Source organism: Sciurus vulgaris (assembly GCF_902686455.1).
Source record: "Sciurus vulgaris genome assembly, chromosome: 10".
Taxonomy (NCBI): domain Eukaryota; kingdom Metazoa; phylum Chordata; class Mammalia; order Rodentia; family Sciuridae; genus Sciurus; species Sciurus vulgaris.
Window position 1 is genome coordinate 95,411,042 of NC_136470.1, and position 24,385 is coordinate 95,435,426.

At 39.7% G+C, this 24,385-nt stretch overlaps 1 pseudogene across 1 annotated transcript; it reads left to right on the top strand.

Annotated features, from left to right (window-relative positions):
* The first annotated feature begins 473 nt into the window (after positions 1-473).
* Positions 474-1,681, top strand: LOC306671120 (rho-related GTP-binding protein RhoG-like; annotated as a pseudogene). Its single transcript has one exon. The product of its transcript is annotated as a rho-related GTP-binding protein RhoG-like (transcript).
* The last annotated feature ends 22,704 nt before the right edge of the window (positions 1,682-24,385 follow it).

Genomic DNA, 24,385 nt, shown 5'->3' on the forward strand with positions numbered 1-24,385 from the left:
CAAACGTGGTTATGCCACAGTCTTGTGTGGCTTCTGGGGCTGCCCTTAGGTCATCTTTAAGGTCTGAATGCCAAAATATTGGCCTTTGAGAACTATGAATGAAAAATAGGATAGAATATCTGACTAGCCTGAAAAATACTCCATCTCCATTCATTTGGCAGGCAGGGAACCATTTTTTAAGTGAATAACCTTAGCTAGCATATATAAGGGTTATTCTCTCATCCTTATCTTGATCTGAACAGTCGGGAGAAACTAACTGAACTTTGAGTCTCTACGGTGATTACCAGACCATTTGTGCTCATGGGCCAAACTGCCAAAAAAAAAAAAAAAAAAAAAATCGTAGTTCCCTAATTCAATCCCGTTTCTTTTCTGTCCTCAAAAGGGACAACCAACCATCTCTGTACCTGTATACTCTCCTTTGTCCAGATCATCCAAAAGGTCCTGGTATCCTCTTGAGGGCCTTGCTCCTGGGTATGAAGCCAGAGTCAAAAAAGTTGATATCCGGCAGCCCCCCACCCCCACCCCCCTGGCGGGGAGGGCACCAGGTCACTGCATCCAGAGGGGTCTGGAAGAGGCAGGAGGCACTGCCTTCACTATCATAGCTTTACCCACAATGCAGAGCATTAAGTGTGTGGTGGTGGGCGATGGGGCTGTGGGCAAGACATGCCTGCTCCTCTGCTACACAACCAATGCCTTCCCCAGGGAGTACATCCCCACCGTGTTTGACAACTACAGCGCCCAGAGTGCATGCAGTTGATGGGCGCACAGTGAACCCGAACCTCCGGTACACTGCGGGCCAGGAGGAATACGACCGCCTCCGCACACTCTCTTACCCTCAGACTAACGTCTTTGTCATCTGTTTCTCCATTGCCAGTCCACCCTCCTGCGAGAACGTGAGGCATAAGTGGCATCCAGAGGTGTGCCGCCACACTGTGCCCATCCTCCTGGTGGGCATCAAGAAGGACCTGAGAACCCAGCCTGATACCCTGCGGTGACTGAAGTAGCAGGGCCAGGCAATGGCCAAGCAGGTCCATGGTGTGCGCTACCTCGAGTGCTCAGCCCGGCAGGAGGACGGCGTCAAGGAAGTGTTCGCTGAGGCTGTCCGCGTTGTGCTGAACCCCACGCCAATCAAGCGTGGGCGGTCCTGCATCCGCTTATGACCCTGGCCCTCATCTTGGAGGCTGCCCCTGACCCCCTACCAGTTGTGTCTTGGTGCCTTGTCTGCCCCCAGCTGTGCCTTAAGGACTAATTCCAGCACCCCTTGCCAGCGGGCTCCCTGAATGCCTTTTTTTTTTTCCCTTAAGAAAGCCCATGGGAAATGGACTTTGGGTCCTACCCCACTCTGCTTGTATTCTCATGGGCTCACCTAGGCCAAGGTTGAATCTCCCCAAGAGGCCAACCCAGTGTCCCCACTCCCCCATTTTCTGCTACTGACCAGTCATTCAGCTTTCCACAAAGTTGTTGCCTACTGTGGTGCCTCCTCTCAGGTTAGGGGCTCTCAGCCATCTCTCACCTCTGCCCTTGCTGATCTTGGAATTGCCCCCCAAGGTGCCTTCTCCCTTCCCCAAGGAAGGGGTCACAGAATCCTGAGAAGATAAATGTGTCCTAACCTGCCTCCATGTGCCCAGGCCTTATGCATTTGCCGACTGACACAGCCTCCTGCTCCTGGGGGCCTTTCCTACCCCCAACAGCATCAAAAAAACCTCCTGTCTCCAGTGGTGAGGGGGGTGGTTGATATCCCCTAAACTCACCAAAGATTAGCCTAGAGAGTCAGTCTAGCATACAGTGTGGTCTCTGCCATCACGTCACTGGGTTTCAAATCTTAGCACTGGCTGTTACAGCTAGGGAACCTTCTGGGCCTCAATTTCAGCATTAGTTAAAAAAAAAAAAAAAAAAATGGCAACACTAACAGACACCTCACTCACTGAAATTGCCTTGTTGATGAAAGCAAACAATTTGGTTCATGATAAGAATTTGATGAATATTAATATTGTCATTAGGAAAGAAAAAATAAGGTAACAATCAATATTAAACTAGACAGTTAATGGTCTTCTTGACCTAAGAACTTTAAGAAGAATAAAAATACAGAGCATTTATCCTAACACTGAATCAGTTTAATATATCAGAATGAACAAAAATAAGGGAGATAATTTTTAAAAAGAAATTAATGGTCCAATTTTCCATTAGAGAGAAGTCTGGAAAAGAAATGGTTTGGCCATGCCTACTCTGATCTGGCCTGCTGGTTCATTAATGTACCAACAATCACAACCCACTGGGAGTCTACTGAAATGATGGTCCTGAAAACTGGAGGTTTTGAGAATTTGCGTTTTGACTGGCAAGACAATAAACTAAAACAAAAGCCAAACCACATGTGCATCTGGTGACGTGTTTATCCATTGGATTTGTAAAACAAACTTTTAAATTTCAAATTGAATTTCAGAATTAAAGGTGTATACTTTAGTTATCAAATTGTTGGACACTGGTATTAAACTCTGCTTTCTGGATTATTTTGCTTTTTTTCGTATGTGGACTTGAGATTATTTTCAATTTATAAAATGGAAGGACAAGGTAGGCCCTCAAGTCACTTTTTCCTTTAACATTTCATTATTTTATAAAATTTTCAAATATCAAATCCCATGGTCCTTTTTTAGCAATTAATGAAAACAGTTTTTGAGGAGATTGAGAGGAAATACATCTTTAACACAAAACGTTGTTTATCCAAACTTGAGGCAGAACCTTTTCATAATTTTGTGAGCTAGCTGGGTGCAGTGGCACACATCTGTATTCCCAGCATCTTGGGAAGCTGAGGCAGGAGGATTGCAAGTTCAAAGCCAGTCTCAGCAACTTAGCAATGCTGTCTCTAAATAAACTATTTTTAAAAGGGCTGGGGATGTGGTTCAGTGGTTAAGCACCCCTGGGTTCAATCCCAGTAACAACAACAACAAAAATGTGAGCTACAAAATAAACAGCCTCTACTCTCTGTGATCTTTGCAAATAGGAGACAATGATGATTTAAAAGAAGCCATTGAGGGCAGCAGGAAGATTCTACAAGGCACCAGAGGTGGGGCAGAATCCTAGAAGCAGATGTGTGTTTTGCAGGGGAGGATAAGGAAACAGTTGAATTTATTTTCAAATATTTAATGCCTACCTGTTTAGAGTTGAAGTATTTTCTTGTCTGCAGCTTGTCAAAAATTGTAGTAGTTTCCCATCTTCCCCAGTCTAGCTTTTTCTCACCTCCTCTCACACATCCTGTGCTCTTCATATCACATTCAGATTACCACTAACCAGGGCAGTGTAGGAAGAGCGGTCCAATTAATAATTACCATTTACAAATCTAGAGAAGCTACTTCTCTGCAAGTCATTAAGCAGCAGCCTGACTCTGACTTCTCTCTATGCAAAAGGTTTCATTATCTCTAAGGTTCTATCTTTAAATAAATAAATAAAAAGTCTGATACATTCTACTTTACCACTTGACAGATCCCTTTAATTAAATATAAAAAGAAAACATCCATTTAGGAAACCACTGCATTAATGTGAATGTTTGGCAATTTTTAACTATCCTACCTATGGAGTAACTGTCTGGAAACTGGAGACAGGTATGAACTCAATCTAGTGGTGAAGACTGGTTAGGAACCTACCACTCAATTTATTTTATAGGTCCCAATGAAGCCCACGGCATGTTATTTCTGTTCTTCAAAGAGTTTACAATCTAATTGAAGAAATTTTTTATTTTAGTTTTCACTTATGTAGCAGTGTAAAACTATGCAAGGACAATGTAACAAACATTTCCTGGCCAATAGGTGGTACGAGGTGACAAGAATTTAGAAGAAGCCAAGCTGGTGCGTTGGTGCTGTGGGAAGGCTTTCAGGCACCGTGGGAGCCTTGCACCTGGAAAGCCATGGATGGTAGACTTTGGCCTGGCTGCAAGGCAGAGGCTGGGCTCACAAGGAGCAAGAGTATGGAGAGCACCAGGGACATATCAGAGGTAGTTGCTTGCTATAGCCTTGTCCCAGAACCACTGACTGGCTAGGGTTGATGTTTCCTGTAGAGGAGCAAGAGATGGTGATGATAAGAGAGTGTCTAGTTTGGGGACATTTGCAAGAAACCAGAATCTACCATATCACTCTAATTGCATTTTCTTAGCCAATTAAAACACACACACACACACAAACATACATTCATACATTCATATGGGCCCCCAGGATATGCAAGGTACTGTTGGGGTAGAGGGAAGGCAGAGAAACAGAAAGGAAAATCTAATTTGAGCTCTGGGGCCAGACACAAAAACAGGAAATGTTAACAATGCCAAATATACTAAACAAAACCAAAAAAAGAAAAATAAAAAGGAAAGGTGAGTTGGCAAATTAATTACTCCATCTGTAGAGGAAACCGGTTATTTTGCCAATGAATATGCTTTCCTTTCTTCTAAGAATAAAAGAGGCTTCCTTTCCTCCCAGTGTCTTTCCTCCCACCCCAATGTCCCTGTGCTGTGCACCTGCACTGAGCAGCCACTTCCTCATGGCCTCCTTTCCCAGTCATTCCTGATAATTCAGGAGCCAATCCTCTTTGGGCTCGGTTTCTTTCTGGAATCAATCACATTTTTGCCTAACTCCTAACTTGGTTTTTCAATCATTTTATCAATAACAAGCATCTGGCTGATAAATTCCTCTTTTGATAATGCTACTTCAAATTAGATGCCTGTCACTTGCAACTCAGTCTTATTAAACTTCTAAGTGATTAAAATCTGTCCTTTATAATTGTTTGCCTTTTTCCTTCAAATTTATAGATCATAGAGCAATAACTGTGTCTCAGTCATCTTTGTGTCATCGAAAGAGGTTAAGTCTGTGATTTGTGCTAAGTAGACAGTGTCAGATGAGTAATGGCAGGTATACTAAAAGATGAACTACCAACTCCTAGTTTTTTGACACCTTATGCGTTTCTCACATAGGTGGGTGCTTTTAAAGGGGAGGCTCATTGTCTATGCAGTATTCAGAGTTTCAGGTTTCTTTCAGTGTGTGGTTCCATTCACCATGGCCATGGAATCCTGTGCTGCATCCTCCATGGAGGCATAAAGGAGCCTCCTGCTTTGTAACCACCTGGATCCTGAAGTGACATATTACTTTTGCTCTCATTGCATGGGTAAGAAGCAGCCACATGGATACAAATACTGGGAATGTAGTTCCTAACTGGGCAGCCCGTTCCTGGCAACGGTCCTACCCTGTGAAATGCAGGTAATGAGCCACCATTCATGAAACGTTAGCCATCTCTTCCACAGACATATGTAATGTTGGTTGGATTAACCAGAGAGAGAGAGAGAGAGAGAGAGAGAAATGGGGGGGGGGGGGGGAATGGGGTGGGGATTGGGGGAGAAAGACACTTTATAGGGCCAGGTAAAGAGAAATTTCTCTGTGAGTTTGAGATGGGGAAGATTGCTTCAAAGAGTAGGGATTTAGCATTTTGTTTTCATTTCCTTAATTATATAAAGCCCACTATATAAAACAACACAGATCACAAATATGAAAACATAGAAATGGCAAAACCTCTAACATATTTTTTTAAATTCTTCTAAATTATTAACCTCAAAATCTAAACAGCAAACGTCAAAGCTCATGTCACCAGCAGCTTTCCTTGTCTAAATACTCTTCACAGGAAGCAGTTACTGTGAAAAAGCACACAGCCTTCTGCCAAAGGGTTTTCCTTAATGGCTAGAATTCCAAGAATGTATAAAATGGTGGTTTCTTCTTGTGAATTGAATCCCACCCCCCTTTTTTAAGGACAATGAAGGAAATTGTATAACCCTTGACACAAACAAAAACCTTTCAAAGCCTCTGGAGAGTCTCAAAATCTTTTTAAATTAATATTTCTCCTGAAGACATCCTAAGCGCAAACACCATAGTAGGGTAGTTGGGTTCTGGCTATGAAGTGTGGTTCTAGGGCAGGTTCCTATGCCCAGGGAAAGGGAAGAGAGCTGGGGAGACAGGACATCCCCTTGGAGTCATGAAGGAATCCAGGACTACAGGGAATGCCTAGCAAGTTCTCCAGCACTAAAGGGAACTTCTGCAGTTCAGGGACCATGTTCAGATCATCTCTGTGTTGCCAGTGCCTCACACGGTACCTCAGGAGCACTGAGTAAATATTTGACAAACAAATGAATGAATGGAGCTGGTATTTGCTTATGATATCTTGGACACAAACGGAGCATTTGTCTTCAATAATAAAATAATCTAGGACTGAAACACAAGATTGGAGTGAGACTAACAAAACATCCTCAATGCTGAGTTTCTATCACTGCTTTTGGTTGGAAATCAGTGTGATCTCAGGGTCAGGGAGTAAAGAGGTGCCACCAAGGTGAAGCTGAAAGAATGGAGCCCTTTCAGTGGGATGTTGTATCAGGAAGCCAAGGGCGTGGCTATTCATAAATTAGGGTGCAATCTAATTGGGAAAAGTTAATAGTGGTAAAAGATTCGGTTTCTTTCTTCATTAAGTTTACTCTCTATAGTACTCCAAAAAGTGGAACCAACCTTGAACAGAACTGTGGACTAGGTCTAGCCCCTCCCAGGTCTCCACCATGGTCATCCTCCTGCAGTCAGCAAACAGACCTTGCTTTAGATTTCATACACCCCTTACTGCCTTTTGCTTGAGACTTCCTCATCCTAAATGTTCCCGTCTTGTGTCTCAGTCCTGAGACTCTGCTCTGGCTGGTGAAAACTGTATAAATCAATCATCTGCTCATGAATTCAAAAAGGACATAAATGGTAAATTCAGGTAAAATACAGGCTTTTTATCAGGGCCTTATAGAGACAAAGCCTTTACCCAGTAGAGTATCTTACTCATGAAAATTTCCAGGTCAAGGCAGGCTTCTGGGGAGGTGAGCTCGACTGGAATTCTATTACTAAGTCACACCAGGAAGACAGCCATTCTTTCTGTCAGATGGGGCAGCCTGGCTATCAAGTCACGTTAAAACAGCTACTGCCCTGGTTAAATCCACACCAAAAGGCCTCTCCTGGCAAAACTTCAGCCCTGAGCCAGTCCACAGGATGACAGTTGCATTAATTGAGATCTTTTCAGAATGATGCCTGAGTCATTTCCCTTTAGACCACTCTGACTCCTTTCTTTCTGGTTATCTCAAGACTCTTCTCATAAATTCAGAGTTGAAAATACACATCAGTGGTCTGCGGTAACCCTTACACATTCTTTTGAAAAAAAAAAACAAAAAAAACTCACCTAAAGAAAAATACAGAACATTTCTTCAAGACTGTAACCGTAACCAAAGCATGCCACCCTTAACCGTCACTCAGGGCTGGAGGAAGGAACTCCCAACACCAGCCTCAAGTGTTTTTGAAAAGCACTACAAAATTCCAGACTACCAAGTTAATAAAAGGTAAAAGTCATCAATTACTGTGTAGAGTCATGAATTTCATCCATTTTTCTTTCCTTAAATCTTTTCAGAAATAATATAGAGTATAAGCGAACTCACACAAATACATATTTATATGTAAATACTTATGTACATATACATATATATATATGATCTTGTAAAGTCACAATTTCTAGAAATATTCCCAAAGGAAGCTGCCTCATAACATGTTTTTTCTTTGAAAAATAACAGTAGGTTATGATCTTTGTTGCAAATTAGTATAGCCTTGCAAAATCAGTAGATAGCTCTCTAGAAACTCAACCAAATACATTTTCCCAACAACAAACAAACAAACAAACAAAAAGACTATCATTACTGAGGAGTATATTTCAAACAAATTCATACACTTTGTAGAGGAAGATAAATGAGGGCACCCTGGAGCCCATGGGCCAGAGATAATTGACACATGCAGGTGTTCTTCTTACTGATGTTAATTTAGCCTGCCTGGTACCCCATGAAACTGATAGAACAGGATTAACCAACAGTGGACATGAAATTAGACACACAATCTACTGTATGTATGAAGCAGACCCAGGGAAACCAGTCAAATGATAGGATATGGCAGAGGGGAAATTAAAAGAGAAATCACGCAGACAGGCACAACCCTTTATGAGTCTGTCACCTGAGGATACCACTCTGCGACCCGCAGTTTACAAATAACAGACAGACTGATGGTGCTGAGTCATAAAGAAAAGGTCAGGTCACATCTGATAGACTCCGCTTATTAAGACAGGGAGATGAGCAATGCATCCTCGATAATTATCCATTTACAGTGGTTTTCAGAAAGCTGTGATATATACAATGTACCTTTAATAACGTCACATTGAAAGTACTTGATTCCTCAGTGTTAAACAAGAGCTAATGTGCCAGTAAGCCAAGTTCAAGAACTGAGAATAAAGGAGGGAGAAACTGACACAAGACTTCTCTATCATTTTTTAATCCAGTTTTGTTACTTCCATGTGCATTGAGTGTTTTCAATTGTAGAGGGCTGTTTTAATAAACAATAATTAGAAGGCATGTTCCCAAATTATCATAATAAATGTTGAAAAATAATGCTTCTGAAGAGCCTCCAGACATTTATTTCAGTCATTTATTCAAGTATGCCTGGCACGCTTCTCCAGTCAGGTAATAGGGAGGTGAAAAGTTTTTGTCTATCCAAACAGCAGCCCCCAGCCACAGTCTAATTTGCTTTTGCTAACAGTCTGTATAAAAGTCTTTTGCCTGTCATTCCAATTCTTGTAGATTCTAAATTAACTATGTTTATATAAATTAGTAATTGTGCCAAGCAGCTATAGCCTCAAGAAATATCCAGGTCAACCCAAACCTATCTATGATCACCCAAGATTCACTCAGAATCCAGCTGTGAGGAAACAAATAGCCACTGTAATAAAATCTGTGCTTGTCATGAGAGCAATGATAAAAGCAGTAAGCATGTTTTAGTATGTACATATAGGTTTGCAGGGATGAGGATAGATCCACAGATAGATTCCTGGATATGTTTGACTCCTTTAACAAAATACTGATATTCTCCTCCATGAAAACAAAAACATGGCATAGTCATTTGGAATTATGGCATCTATCATTAGGCAAATTTGGACTGGAAATCAGATTCTGCAGCTTATTATCTATGCAGTCTTGAAGAGGTCACTTGACCTCTCTGAGCTTTGCTTTTCATCTGTAAAATACAATTTACAGTAGTATCTAGTTTAGAGAGTAATGGAAGCTCTTCAGAGAGGAAAACCAAAAATCATTAATCAATTTTATCTTTCTTGATTATTGCTATATCAATGTCCCTTAAAGTAGTCTGTGCTCACCAGATTTCAAAATATTCTGCTTTTTCTATTACAATTAGGTAAAAAATGTTGTGTTCCGGCAGTTAACAAGGGAGGATTCAAACACCTTAAACACACAGGTACATACCCCCAAAAGATCAGTAATGGGCATTGAGGCAGGGGTAAGAGCTCTGGCTTTTTTGGAAGCTCTCCTGAATGCCCAGATATTTTTAGATTATTTTCAAAATGGAAAACACACACACACACACACACACACACACACACACACACACATTGAAAAGGCATAGAACAAACACCCAGAAATATTTTACTTTGATTTTACATGGGTTATTTTTACAGATTCGTCTTACTGTGTGAATTTCATTGTGAATGAAATGAATCCATGATATTGCTTCCATGGAAACCGATTTCTCTGTGATTGGCTGAGCGGTATCCAAGCACTTCAACAATACCTCAGAAAGTATAAATACTGTTAATATGTAGCAGCTGCAGTAAACCTACCAGTCCCATGGCATTTGTTATATAACTCACTATTAACAGAGCAAAGAGACTGAGATCCATCTTAACATTTTCTCACCCTCTAAATATTCTTGTCAGTCTTTTTCCTTCCTTTCTTTCTTTCTTTCTTTCTTTCTTTCTTTCTTTCTTTCTTTCTTTCTTTCTTTCTTTCTTTCTTTTTCTTTCTTTCTTAAAAGCCAATATACAGAGAAACAGGAGTAGGGAGTGGGGGAGGGGAGGTCAGGGCAAGGAGGAAAGTGTGATAAGATAAAACCTTATCATACTTGTAATTGATATGGCCTCCATCTCATTTGCTTCATTTCAAGATAGAACAGGTTTAAAAAGAGAAAAGCGATTTGCCAGAAAGGAATGTTTCTGCCATTTTACATTTAATCATGATTAGGAAAGAAAGCATCTTGCCACCTAAGACAATTTATCTAATCAGGAGCATACTGGTGTGACTAACCAAGCAAGTTGAGGCAGATGATATAAAGTAAATAGCCCAAAGGAGTCAATGTGTATTTTACCATTGTCCACCGAAAATTAAAGGTATTTTTTTAAGCACATAGCATTTGAAACTCCCAGTGTGCCTTGAATTGTGGCTCAGTGGTTAAGAGCCCCTGAGTTCAGTCCCTGGTACCAAAGCTGGGAAAAATCCTCTATTTTCAAGAGTTAATTTCCAGGTAATCATTTTTTCTATAACTTTATACTGTCTGGATATTTGAGAAGTCACTCCATGTGTTTAAAGTTTTTCTTACAGCCTATCATGAGCTGATCAATCACTTAAATTGGGGGGCAACAGTGCTGAAAAGCAGCATGGTCTTTAACCCCTGAATATATTAATATTCCACTTAGGATCTTCTTATTTGAATATCTTATTTGAGATCATTTGAGTTTCTCAACTTCTGAAAAAAGATACAATTTGAAAGTGTGAAGATATATGTCTAGGTTAAAAACCTTAAAAATGATCAGGGGGAAATGGCTATATTTTGAACTTACATATAAATGATTGTAAAGATGTCTTTATTTTGTGCATAAACCCATTGAAAATCATTTTATGAAGGGTTACTATATTTGCATATAAACACATCTAAAGCTGATTTGGGTCATAACTAAGAGAGATGGCCACCCTGTGCTTCCTTTAAATTCTCAAACCAATATAAAATTGAATAAGGTAGGTTTAAAAATGTATGTGTAATAGTATTTCACATACATTATGATATGATAAATTAATGTGAATTTACAAAAGACTGTGAAATCATACATCAAAACATTAACCATAATTACTTCTGGAGGCTTCTAGATTTTCATGGATTTTATCTTTTAATGTATACTTTATTATCTCCACATTTTCACACAAAGTATGTGTTATTTTAAAAAGAAAAATTACGTATTTTAAAGAAACTATCATCACTCTTTTTTCTTTGTAAAAATAATGAATCTTTCAATGTAATAAAAAGCCTTACACATTTTGAAATCTTACACATTTTGCACATCCACCATCCTGATCTAGGCACTCAGTAGCTCTGGAGGAGGGTATTACAGAGAGTGGAGTCTAACTTCCAAATAAGGAAAATAAAAGCTAAGGTCAGTCAACTTTCCAAGATGGCAAAGGATATAAGAGTCAGAGCTGAGAGAGCCTAGCCAGAAGCTGAGGTCATATACTGATGGCTTTTACATTATTTTAAGTCAAGTTATAAATCCATTACCATGTCTTAATATTTTATATTCTGTTCCCAAATGTAACACATTGTTAAGAATCAAGCAGATGCTTAATAAACATTTGTTAATTGATTTATAACAATCCTTTCTTCTTGGTGTTTCTTAAAACTCATTCATCTGTGTGGTTAAACATGCTCCATCAAGAATTAAAGCAGTTCAAATTTTCCTTTAAATCATTTTCTAAAGTTGGAAACTCTGGGAATTTAAAAAAAATAGATACTCTCCTACCTGTCAATGCAGTTTTAGGGGGAACAATACAATTTAAAAATAACCATAGATATTTATCTAAGCAGTTTATGCAGCAGAATGCCTGGCCAGGGCTAGGGCATTGCATCCTAGTCAGCCCTCCAGGCCCAGTGGATAGGTGACAGAGGGAGAGGGGACAGCAGGTGTTTCCAATCCAGCCACCCTTCCACGTAGTCCCAGTGCGAGATCAGCAGTCAGGACAAATGGAGTCCCAAGGGACAGCCCCAAGATATATGGGTGAGAAGAGGAAAAATAAAGAGGCAATACCTTAGATGCCAGAATGGAAAACCAATTACCTAGAGTTTCAAAGTTTCTTTCTTAGGGTGCTTTTTTTGGTAAGGGATTTGTATCAGCAGAGTCCTGCTAACATACCTGAGTAAACTAGAAAAGGGTGTCCCTTCCTGGTGGACATAGTCTTGCACCAGTGTGTCAGTTTGATGAGTGAAGTCGGTTGGGATTACATTCCCCACTTGTGCCCTGGCCAGGAACCTTCATGTGGGGAGCAACCTGCTCAACTGTGTACGGTCCTGTTCATGAACTGGAAATATAATCCAGTTGAGTCTGCCTCTCATTGGAGGGTGTTTTGAGTCCTTGCCAACCAAGTGTCCTTTTGTTGATAAATACACACAACCACACATCTGATTTTGAATAAACATGTAATTTCTAGAGTCCAGAGATAAATAGTCATTTTCCTAGTTACACACACACACGTACACACAAACAAACATGGAGTGTTATAATGCTTGAATGAGATAAAATATGCCAAGCACAATACCTAGCACCAATCATTCAACAAAATGCTGGTTCTCTGCCATTTTCCATCACTGATACTGAAACTATTTAGATGAAGCTACTGTAATTTTTAAATCTAACTCTATCTTGCCATAAATCCTAAAACCTTCATATTTCCGGGCATAGAGAACAAAATTCATTCCCTTCCCCCACCACCATTCTCTGCACCACATGCATTTTAGAGTAGCAGGCAGTATGCCATCAACACTGAACCCCATCTGGAAGAACTACGGATTAGTTTTGTGAAAAATGTTAGAGCAAAATTCAAAGCCAGCTCTGACTTTACATTTTATAATGAAACTAAAATTCAGCCCATGTTTGCAAAAACGTTTGCCAGCATTTGCTATGGGCCTGTGAGCAAAAGATCCCAGATTTGCTGAGAACCAGGCAGAAGTCAGGCATGTCTCCCAAATGTCACTTTGTACACTGACCCTGAAAAACAAGAGCAGAAGGTGATGCACAAGACTGTGCAGGAAAAATGTGCTGAGTCATATCTGTCAATGAACTCGGGTCACAGCCCTTCCTGCAGCAATTCTGTCTCTTCCAAGTAAATTCCAGAGACAGATGAGCTGTTCCTGAATGTTTATCATGCCTTCTGAGAGAGCAATGAGTTTTTTCCTTTTGTATAGCTTTTTAGTGGAGAAATTATAAATGCATAGAGAATTCACCTGCCATATTTTGACCAAATTAAAAGGCAGTTGTAAGAAGACAGTCATGCTCTGTTAGTGTTCCAATCTTGACATCGATCATGCTGGCATAGAGTGTTTCCAAAACGCCCTTTATCCTTTCTCTAAGGCAACTACAATGCTCGCAGAACCTCTGAACCCTGGAATTCACAAATAGACAATGACCCCTGTGATGCTTATAATTTAATAAAACATCTTGTAGCCAGATCTTTCTGGTAAAACTTTAGCCTGGAACAATTTCTAGAGGATGAACCGCGAGGTCAATGATCTAACTTGTGGTATGAGTAGGAATTTGTACAAATCAAAGAAATTCTAGCCAGGCATGATGGTGTAGTCCTATAATCACAGCAACTCAGGAGCCTGAGGCAGGAGTTTGAAGCCAGCCTCAGCACTTAGCAAGATCCTGACTTAAAATAAAAACTAGAAAGAACTGGGGAGTGTAGTTTATGGGTAAATACCCCTAGGCTCAATACTCAGGGAAGCTTGGGAATAATGAAGGACATTATGCTAAACATAGGTCAAATACCAGAATGAAGCAAACAAAATTAAAATAAAAATGTGTACAAAACAACAAAAGTACACACATTTTAAATGTGGTGAAATAAAAATTCACTTAACCTTGTGAGGTTAAGAAAAAGGTGGGAGAAGAAAGAACAGAAAGCAAATACAAAATTTGTTCTTTGGTGTCCTCCAAATTATAATGATGGGAAATTTTGCCCTGAAAATCACTCCAGAAGAGGGTGACAGTGGAACTCTAGATCAGGAATTATCAGTCAGTCTCTCTGTAGATCAAAAGACCTCTGGGTTCCCAGAGGACATGTGTCCTCAGACAAGCAATTTCTAGAGGATGCACATAGCCTTCTTCACTCAGGGATTCTAAAGTTCACCTGCAGGTGTTCCATATTTGCTGCATAAAGGAAAAAAGTGACCTGGAATGACCAATTTTTGACTCTAAACTCTTCCACTAGATAGGCTATGGAAGCATAAATTATGCGTGATCATTTTCTCAAAGACCCACCTGCTTCCCATTTGGACTTTTCAGGACAAGGGACCCTCCCGAGAGACAGGCAGGCCCAAGAAAATCTTATACAATCTGAATTCCAAAGGAGACAGTCCACTGAAATAAGCTAAGAACATTGTCTGAATCATCTGTGAGCTATTCCCAGGACCTAAACAAAGTTTGACACATAGTAAACTTGCAAGAAAAATTTGTTGAATGAATAAAGAAATGAATGAATCAGAGAAGAACCTAAAGCAAGGATTACAAAGAGGAGACTTCAAACATAGACCAAAGGCCAAAGTGAAGAAATTATTTTACCTTTCATCATATTGCAATTTTCACCATCAAAAAAGAACCTTGGTTGGACATTTCCTTGGCCTCGATCCTTCTCCATGGAGTGCATGACAGGAAGAATCACAACTCTCCCTAGATATAGGAATATATGCAATAGCTTTATTTTAAAAATATGCTTCAAGTCTTTCTGGGAATCCAGTGCATAACAGGAGAAAGCACAGGCTTCATTCAGTCATGAGGTTTGTTGGAAATGGGGCCATTGGAGCTATTTACATTCCATGTGAACCACAAAGCCTGCCCTTCAAAAGAACTCTGTACTTGAACTTAAAGAGTAAGCAATGAGAAATAAATTCACGCTTTCTGAAAGAAGGAAAAATCAAACAACACCACAACAAATATTATCACAGGCATCAAAGATTATTTCCTGGCTACACAATCCTGGACTTATTTAAAATGCTGATAGCTAACTCAGCAGTTCAAGAGAAGGAAAAAAATTAAGAAGACACCAAGTATGGCGGGGAAAACAGAAGTGAGTTTAATGATAGCATGTCTGTAGGTTTACTGTGAAAGAATGAGAGCTACTCTTCCTGGCTCCATCTCACAAGGAGAGTACGATTCTGTGCGCTGCACTTCTGAGGCTTGATTCACCCCAAAGAAGAGAGATTTCAGAAGCCAAGTCTCCCAAATGAGATAGCTGATTTGCTCAAAAAGAAGTTCAAAGCCTCGAAAGTGTTCAAGAGACATGGCCCTATCCCAGTGCGCTATCTGCTTCATCCCATGGAGGGCTGTTAATGAGGTGACAGAGCCTCTGTCTAAACCCTGCGCCCTGTGGTCCAGGAGTGATCAGAGATCCCCAGCACCAAGCTGGGCATGAAAGATCCACCAGCATTCCAATGAGCTGCTTGCACAGCAAGATCACAGGACCATCCTCAGATTTTTCTGGAAGATATAAGATCATCAGTTCCCTCTAATGACCAAAGGAAATTACAGGGCAAAAGTGGGTGAGATTAAATTTCCTTCCAACATTGCAAAGGACAGGAGAGAACAAAGCCAGATTTATTTGAACATGAAGAAATATAACTGCCTCCCCAGAGTTGAGGAACAAATCCATATCCATTTTACAAATCTGGCCAAAGTTCAAAGTTAAAAAGGAAAAACTTCAGCCCCTAGATCTCTGTAAATAAACAGCAGAACTCTACATGCCACAGGTATCCATATTTACCTCAGACATAGCAAGTCAACCAGAAAACCAGCCAAGCTTGGTAAGTACACTCGATTTCAAACTTTCTCGTAGCTGAGAGAATGTCTCAAGAGGTTTCCGTTACTGGCCTGAGATGACCCAAAGACTTTCTCCCTCAAATAGCTATTTGAAAAGGGGTATGCGGTAGTGGGCAGTGGGGTGGGGGTGAGGGGATCCACATACTAAAATTGCTCTTCCCTGACCATCGCCCACCTCACTGTGTAAATAGGAACAAAGTGGCTAATGTTGAAAAGGCACTGATGTTACAAGCCACTGTTAAAACCCACGTTTTCTTTTGTATTTTTGCCCCCGCAGAATGTATTACCAATATATGAGGATAGCAAGAGTTTGATAGGCACACTTCACTTTTCTAGATAGCAAGCATGCATTGGTTTTTGAATGTTTCGCACAAGTCAGAACTTCTAGCTTATTGTGTTTGAAAGAAAGAAAAGCAGTTTTGAATCAAAACAGAGGGGGCACTGCAAGATGAATTCCAATGAGACACGAGCAAGCGAGCGCATCCAAGTGGGTTTTGTTATGACTTATCAGCATTCAAGGGATGGGAGGAAAAATAAAAAGCAACTGCTCAATGGTTAAATCAAGACTTCTCAGCTCCCTGTCCGGCAGTCAATTTCCCACATGCCTTTTCTCTTCTGTAATCCTGTTTTTCAACCTCTCATCACTCTAACCTGATTGATCACTTGGTCACCTCAACCCAAGCTCATTAGGCCAATTAAATAAGAGTGTGTGTGGTGGAGAACCCAGCCCACGTCACTCTGGCAGCGCCACCAGCAACTTGGCTACTGGACATTCCAGTCTTGTTTCAAGGCGTGTGGATTTTTGCATGGGTGGTTTGATTTATTAAAGGGGACAGGCTGCCACTCAGAAGGACTTCTCAGGACACTGAAGGGGAAAAAAAAACCAGGGCAATGTGACAAAAATAGGATGCCTTGTCACCCAAACCCTGAGGCAGCTCACACACATGGTGCCGTATTTTAAACATGAAGAAAATAGACTCTGTCTTAACAGCCTGGTTCTGTTAGCAGGGCGGCTCCAGGGGAGCCCTTCTTCCCTGGTGAATGTGCTCAGCAAGGCTCTGAATGCATTTGTTGGCAAGGAAATCGGAGTGGTTGTGCAGGGCATTTGCCAAGGGCAGGAGAGGAGCTGAGACCTGCCATGTGCTCTCACAGCTCCAGGTCCTCTGTCAGGGGCTGCTGGTCTGCAGGAAGTGGGCAGCATTCCCTAACTGCTACACAGAGGCCACACATCTATGTTATTTGTCTGAAGGGGATGCATTTCCTCATCTGTAAAAAGGTACATCTTGGGACTTCAGTAATAAATAAATTAGATAACAATTTATTGTCCAAAAATCTGACAATGCTGAGACTAGAAGAACTCTCACCTTTAAGATGTCACAGAAAGACGGTGGAATGAGACAGACAACATTACCCTATGTACATGTATGATTTCAAAAATGGTGTGGATCTACATGGTGTACAACCATAGAAATGAAAAGTTGTACCCCATTTGTGTACAATGAATCAAAATGCAATCTGTAAAAATAAAAAGTTAAAAAAAAAAGAAGTCACTTGAATTCAGTTGGGTCTCCAAAAGGTCTCTGCCACAACCCTGGGATTTAGGAACTTTTAGAAAAAGAAAAAAAAAAAAAAAAAAAAAGCAAAGATCTGGTCCCAGCCTGAGTTTCCTGCAAGATAGGGAAAGAGTGTGAAGAGGGGACACTACATGTTTTGTGTCTCAAATCCTCAGCACATTTGATGGCAGGAACTGTGTCTTATTCACGCATTCAATAAATCTGTGTGGTAGGAATGCATTTCAATCCATTTAATTTTTCAGTTTGCTCTTGTCTTTAGAAGAGAGATGGTTTAAAACCATATTTGCTTGTTATATCCACAAAATTTGATCCTATATGAACTTGGCAAATAAGGTATCTTTTTGAAAATTTTTCAAAAGCTATTAAATATCACAGGAACTTAGAGCGTCTTAGTCCAACTCACTTAGTTGCAAATAAAACATCATAGGTCTGGCAATTTCAAGTGACTTGTCCAGCTGGAGACCACCATGCCAAGACTGTAACTTAGGACTTCAGCCCCCAAACCCAATGTCTTTCTTCAATGCTTCTATGACCTGGAGAGCACCCACATGTGCCTCTGACATAAAGCTTTTCACCATGCCTGTGACCCCTTTACAAGTGACATTCTTACTTACTACTGCTGTCTGGCGTCTCCCAATTAGCTGCATATTCTTGTACCCTCCCACACTGCTAAACTCTTAAGCAAGTAACCAGATATTAATTTCATAACATCTATCTAGTATGGGTCCCAAAGAAAAGACCAAGGAGAAGCCTAGCATTTTCAAATCCTTTAGAAAATGAGCCATGGAATTTTTAAAAAATGATTACTATGAGACTACAGAGCAGATGAATGTGTCCTAACGCATGCCAAACATCAGAAATGCTAAGCCAGAGCAGCAATCAACCAGGAGACCCCCATGGAGTCAGAAGAGAGTGGTCTGGCTTTGGCAGACATGGTAGATCAGACTGTAAGGAGACCTAACACAGGACATTCAGGATGAAACAGAAGAGTACTCTGCAAAAAGCGCTTGCTCAATGCTAAAGTCCACTCTTGAAGAAAGCATCCCAGGGACATCTACTAAACAACATGGAAATCAGCCTCAAAGAACAACAGATTTAAGTCAACCAGTGGAACAGCCTTTTAAAGGACAGATCTTTTAAAATATTACCTTTCAAATTACAGATTTTCTATGCTTCCTTTCTAATAACTGGAGTGGCACCTGTGACTAGTAACTCAATAGAAACTAATATGACGGGACCATTGTAACTGATAGAACATGTTAGTCAAATAATAACCAGCCTTTCCTTCCTCAGGCAAAAGGAGCCAAGTGATTGAATGTGGTTGGAAAGTAAAAATTCAGAATCTGCATCACATGGGGGTCACATGGGCATTTATGGTTCCAGATGAACTTTCAAAATATAATAAAGAAAACTCTACAATGAGCAACAGATTTATGGGCTTAAAACATGGTTCCATTTGACTCTAAAAAGCCTTCTGGGAATAGATTTTTATTATATTTTGGACAAAATGATGTTCTATGTTCTATATCTAGAAAGTTCAAACTTAACCCACTAAGAAAGAAAAGATAATTTGACTATACCATGACAACTTTGTGTTTGTATTCAATGTTTTCTCAGCTGAGCATGCTTAATGCCTTGGATTGATGAGCATTTCATATTTATTAAAGGCCAGGGCTCAAGACCCTACACAGAAGAGGAGATGAAAACTATGCAAGTCAGCAAAGCGGAACAGGGGGTAGGGCAAGAATGCACATTTGGGCAGTTACCTAAAACTGGAAGCATTTCCATCAGCTGGCCCCTGAATGTAGGTTATTTTTGCAAATGTCTTAGGACAATGAAGGAGTAAAGAAGAGGGAGATCTGGAAGAAAAACCTTTGAAAAATGATGTTATAACCCACTCAATAAACTTTTTGGACCTTACTATTCAGCTTATGATAATTGAGAATGTTAAGGAAAGGAGTATATGGGAGTGACAAGTGACTCCTAAAAATAAAGTTGGTCCCCAACAGAGTAACAAAATAAAGTAGTATTAGGTTATATATAACCCAAAATATGAAATAAATAACCATGAGTACATGCTGATAGTTTTTAAATGATTGCATTAATAAATAAATGGAGAACAGATAAAACCCCTGTGCAGAAGAATTGCCTTCAAGGAGATAGAGCACAGATTCTCCATTATTTAAGCATGGGCTGTGGCTAGTAACTTCTTTTCAAAGAGTACAGTGTGGAAAACAAGGGGAAAAGTAGCTTTTCAGTGGAGAAATCTGGCATGTACTACCTCAGGTTATCAAGGCAACCATCAACAGTGAGAAGTCCCACTGATAGCAAGCACCCTGGATATGATATGATGTGCACATGGTCTTCCTTCTGAAATCCACTACCCCAGTCCAATCAAGAAAATATCAGATACATCCCACCTGAAGAATACTCTATGGAATACCTGACCAGCACTCCCCAAAGTTTTGTTTATCAATATAAAAGTTTATCAATATAAAAGTATATCAATATAAAAGATAGCCTGTTCAACAAATGGTGCTGGGAAGATTAGAAATCCATATGCAGTAAAATGAAATTAAACCTCTATCTCTCATCCTGCACAAAACTCAACTCAAAATGGATCAAAGACTTAAGAATTAGACCAGAGATCCTGCACCTAATAGAAGACAAAGTAGGCCCGAATCTCCATCATGTTGGCTTAGGATCAAATTTTCTTAACAAGACTCCCAAGGAACACAAAATCAAAGCAAGAATCAATAAATGGGATAAATTCAAACTAAAAAGCTTTTTCTCAGCAAAGGATACAATCAATAATGTGAAAAGAGTGGGAGAAAATCTTTTCCACATGCACTTCAGATAGAGCACTAATCTCCAAAATTCATAGAGAACTTACAAAACTTTACACCAAAAATACAAAGAACCCAATCAATAAATGGGCCAAGGAACTGAACAGACACTTTACAGAAGAAGCTATACAGGCAATTAATAAATATATGAAAAAGTGTTCAACATCTCTAGTAACTAAAGAAGTGCAAATTAAAACAACTCTAAGATTTCATCTTACTCCAATTAGAATGACTATTATCAAGAACACAAACAATGACAGATGTTGGTGTGGATGTGGGGAAAAAGACACACTTTTACATTGCTGGTGGAGTTGCAAATTGGTGCAGCCACTCTGGAAAGCAGTGTGGAGAATCCTCAGAGAACTTGAAATGAACCCACCTTTTGACCCAGTTATCCCACTCCTCCGCTTATACCCAAAGGACTTAAAATCAGCATACTACAGTGATGCAGCCACATCAATGTTTATAGCAGCTCAATTCACAATAGCTAGATTGTAGAACCAACCTAGATGCCCTTCGACAGATAAATGGATAAAGAAACAGTGGTAGATAAGCACAATGGAATATTATTCAGCCATAAAGAATAATAATATTATGGCATTTGCAGATAAATGGATAGAATTGGAGAATATCATGCTAAGTGAAATAAGTCAATCCCAAAAAACCACAGGCAGAATGTTTACCCTGATAAGTGGATGATAATATATAATGGGGGTTGGGGGGTGGAATGAAGGAACTTGAGATTATAGAGAGGAAAATGAGAGGGAGGAGGGAGCAGGGGTATGAAAAATGGTGGAATGAAACAGACATCACTACCCTGTGTACATGTGTGATTACACAAATGGTATGAATCTACATCATACACAATGATAGAAACAAAAAGATGTATCCCATTTGTGTATAATGAATCAAAATGCAGTCTGTAAAAATAAAAAAAAATAATTAAAAAAAGTAAGGAAGTTCTGAGAAAGTATCAAATCCAACAGGAGCATAAGGAGACACAACCATTGAGTGGAATGTGTAATCTTGAATGGGATTCTGAAAGAGATTAGGCCAAAACTACAAAAAGCCAAATTAAGTATGGACTTTAGTTTAAAAAAAAAATCATGGTAGGACTATTTGCAAGACAGAAATTCATAAGTGCAACACATACAGGCCTGATTTAGTGCTGTAGCTAAAAGAGATTAGAATTTAATGTATAGAATATGTCCAATGATAAGAAATAGTCAAATAATAGATCAGAAATCAGACTGAATGATAACTGGGAAAGGGTTGGTAGATTGAGATCCAGCTCCATAGTCAAATCATAGTTGAATAGCAAACATAGGTCAGCTACAGTGTGGTAGAAGAATTCAGCAAAAATCAATGGAAACATGGTGTTACAATCAATCAGCTGAATATTATTTAAATAAAGAGTATTTTCTAAAAATATTTAAGGTAGTAATATTGTCTTATTTATTTCCATAAAAATACTTTAAGATGCTAATAATAGGGGAAACCGAGTAATAGGTTTGTGGGAATTCCCTGTACTACCTTCTCATTTTTTTCTGTATTTTTCTAAATCTAATAAACTAAAATTTTCATTGAAAATTTAAAGGAAATTGACTATGGCAAAAGAGAGAGAGAGAAAGAGACAATAGAAGAGGGGGTGAGTATTAAGGGGAGATGGAAGTTAACAGTCAAAAGTAGGAGCTTTCGATCCAATGGAGACTGAAGTATCAACAATGCCGGGAAAAGAAGTTAAAATATATGTCTAGATCCCAAGAAGTGTTTGGAACAATGTGTTAAGAATGTCTGCAATGGATTCGTAAGCACAATTAGCATCTTGACTGAGAACCAAAAATAAGTCAACTGTGGGAAGTGAGCAGGCCAAGGTCATAAACAGGTCCTGTGACCGCATCTCAGCGAGACAAGGTAGCCCCAAAGAGAAAAGTGTGGGGTAAACAGAGACCAGACTTGTGACAAGGACTCCTGTGTTACATGTTCCCTCTGGCGTTTCTAATTTGGAGTAAGAGTCAAATTTTATTTCTTCAAATTTGTCATTTTGACATTTTTGTCACCTCCACAAAGGTTTTTATGTCTAGATACAGGCAGCCCCTGCTTCTCACTACCTTGAATGTTGTCTAGCAGGAGAGGGTCTAAAAACAGCATCTGGCAATACTGGGTCTGACCAGTCTGGTTTCAGCAGCAGATTCTTTATTTGGACGGACTGAATCATCCATTTCTCACCTTTCTCACCAGCCAAGTATTTTTAACTTACTGTCAGCTATGGAGTGAATGTGGAGTCTATAAAGAAAAAGATATTCATTTTTCATTTTCTGCTTTCAATTGCTGAATCCAGGAAAGCATTACAGGGAAAAAAAAAAAAAAAAGTAGGGTCTTCTATATAAAAATAATATTGATTTGTTTAACATTTTACTCCATGTTTTCTAAAGGCCTAACGTGAGTCTCTGCAACCCCAAAGAGAGGCTATTCCTTACCTGGAGACAGCTCATATGTACTACCCTACATGTATTAGTGTTCAGCAACCTTGAGCTCGCCAGCAGGCTCCAGGGATAGAGAGGTCACAGAGGTGGCTGCATCCAGCTCCCTACACTAGGAGGACCTGCCCAGAAGCTGAGCCTCTGTGGGCCTCCTCTGCTCGACCTGCAAAGACCTAGAAGACAAAAGAGACAGCTTGAACTCATGTTTTACAACCACCGTAAACAGTGGTACCTAAGAAACTAACTATCATGAAAACAATTTGTTCCAAAACCTAAAGAAGCTATCACAACTCCTTTCAGTTCTTTGGTCTAAAACTAAGACAACAGCGGGAAAGAAGTTCAAGCACATAATTGAAGGAGAAAGAGAGGCTTCCCTTTTTTGTGTTTGTGTTCGAGAAAGGCAATTTTCAAAGCATTTAACCAAAACTTTTGTTTCCCTCTGTTGTTATTTGCATAATAGGTAAAAAATGTATTTCATGGTCAAGGATAGAAAAGGATATGGCAGTGACTGGATACTGTAGAATGATGAAATTCAGACCAAACAATTCTGTGTGGTGCCCTGAAAAACACAAAGAATAAATCATGCCTTGGGATAGGAACACCAAGGGAAATGCCAAAGCCAATTAAGATAATGATTAACAAATACACTGTCTGAGCACATACTGCATGCCCAGAACTGTGAGCACAAAGGACAATGGAAGGAAGTTAAGGTGAGGAAAGGCCACCTATAAAAGGTGACCAGATCATGACACTAAAGGCAGGGAGGCTTGAAGACAAATACCAGATAAGATGCAGTGTAACCATCAATGCAGAAGGATATTCCCTAAAACCTAAGCAGTGTGTGTTTAAAGAAAAGCCTGCAGTATCTGGTCTGTCGTCAGAGATTACAGATGTTTGGGATGGGCAAAAACCAAACTCAAGTCTACAAAAGGAAATCAAGTAATATATCAAACATCCACATAGTAATCACCATACACCAGACACATGAAAATATATTAACCCACTTAATGCTTGGAATAATTCTAGGTGACAGGGACTTGATTCTCTCTCTCTTTTTTTTTTTTTTTAATTGATGAGGCAACTGAGACACAAAGAATTCAAGTGACTTGCCCAAGGTTACACAGCAAATAGGTGTGCTCTTAGTGGTCACATGCTGATTCATATCACCAGGGAAAAGCATGCACATTCAGCTTATAGCTGTGTTGTGCCCCAAACTAATTAAACTGTTTGAAACAACTTATTACATTCAGCTTATAGCTGTGTTGTGCCCTAAACTAATTGAACTGTTTGGAACTACTTATTTGTTCTCTCACTTAATCATTCCACGATAAATATTGAATGCATACTGTGCACCACACACTATTACAGGATTTGGTGATACAAAACATTTAAAAAAATCCTTGTGTTCTTGAAGAATACATTCTATTGAGGACAACAGACAAAATAATTAGGCATAGCTTACAGGGCTGGGGTTATGGCTCAGTGGTAGAGCACTCACCTAGCATGTGTGAGGCACCAGGTTTGATTCTCAGCACCACATAGAAAAATAAATAAAATAAAGTTGTTAGGTCTAACCACAACTAAAAATAGTCTTAGAAAAAAAAAAGAAAAAGAAAAAGAATAGAATACAGTATATTGGATGGTAATAAGTATGGTGGAAACAAAGCAGGAAAGAGGGACAGGAGTGACCAACAAATTTTTAAATAGAGTGGTTGTGGGTATCACTGAGACCCAAGAAGATGAGGGAGAAAGGCAT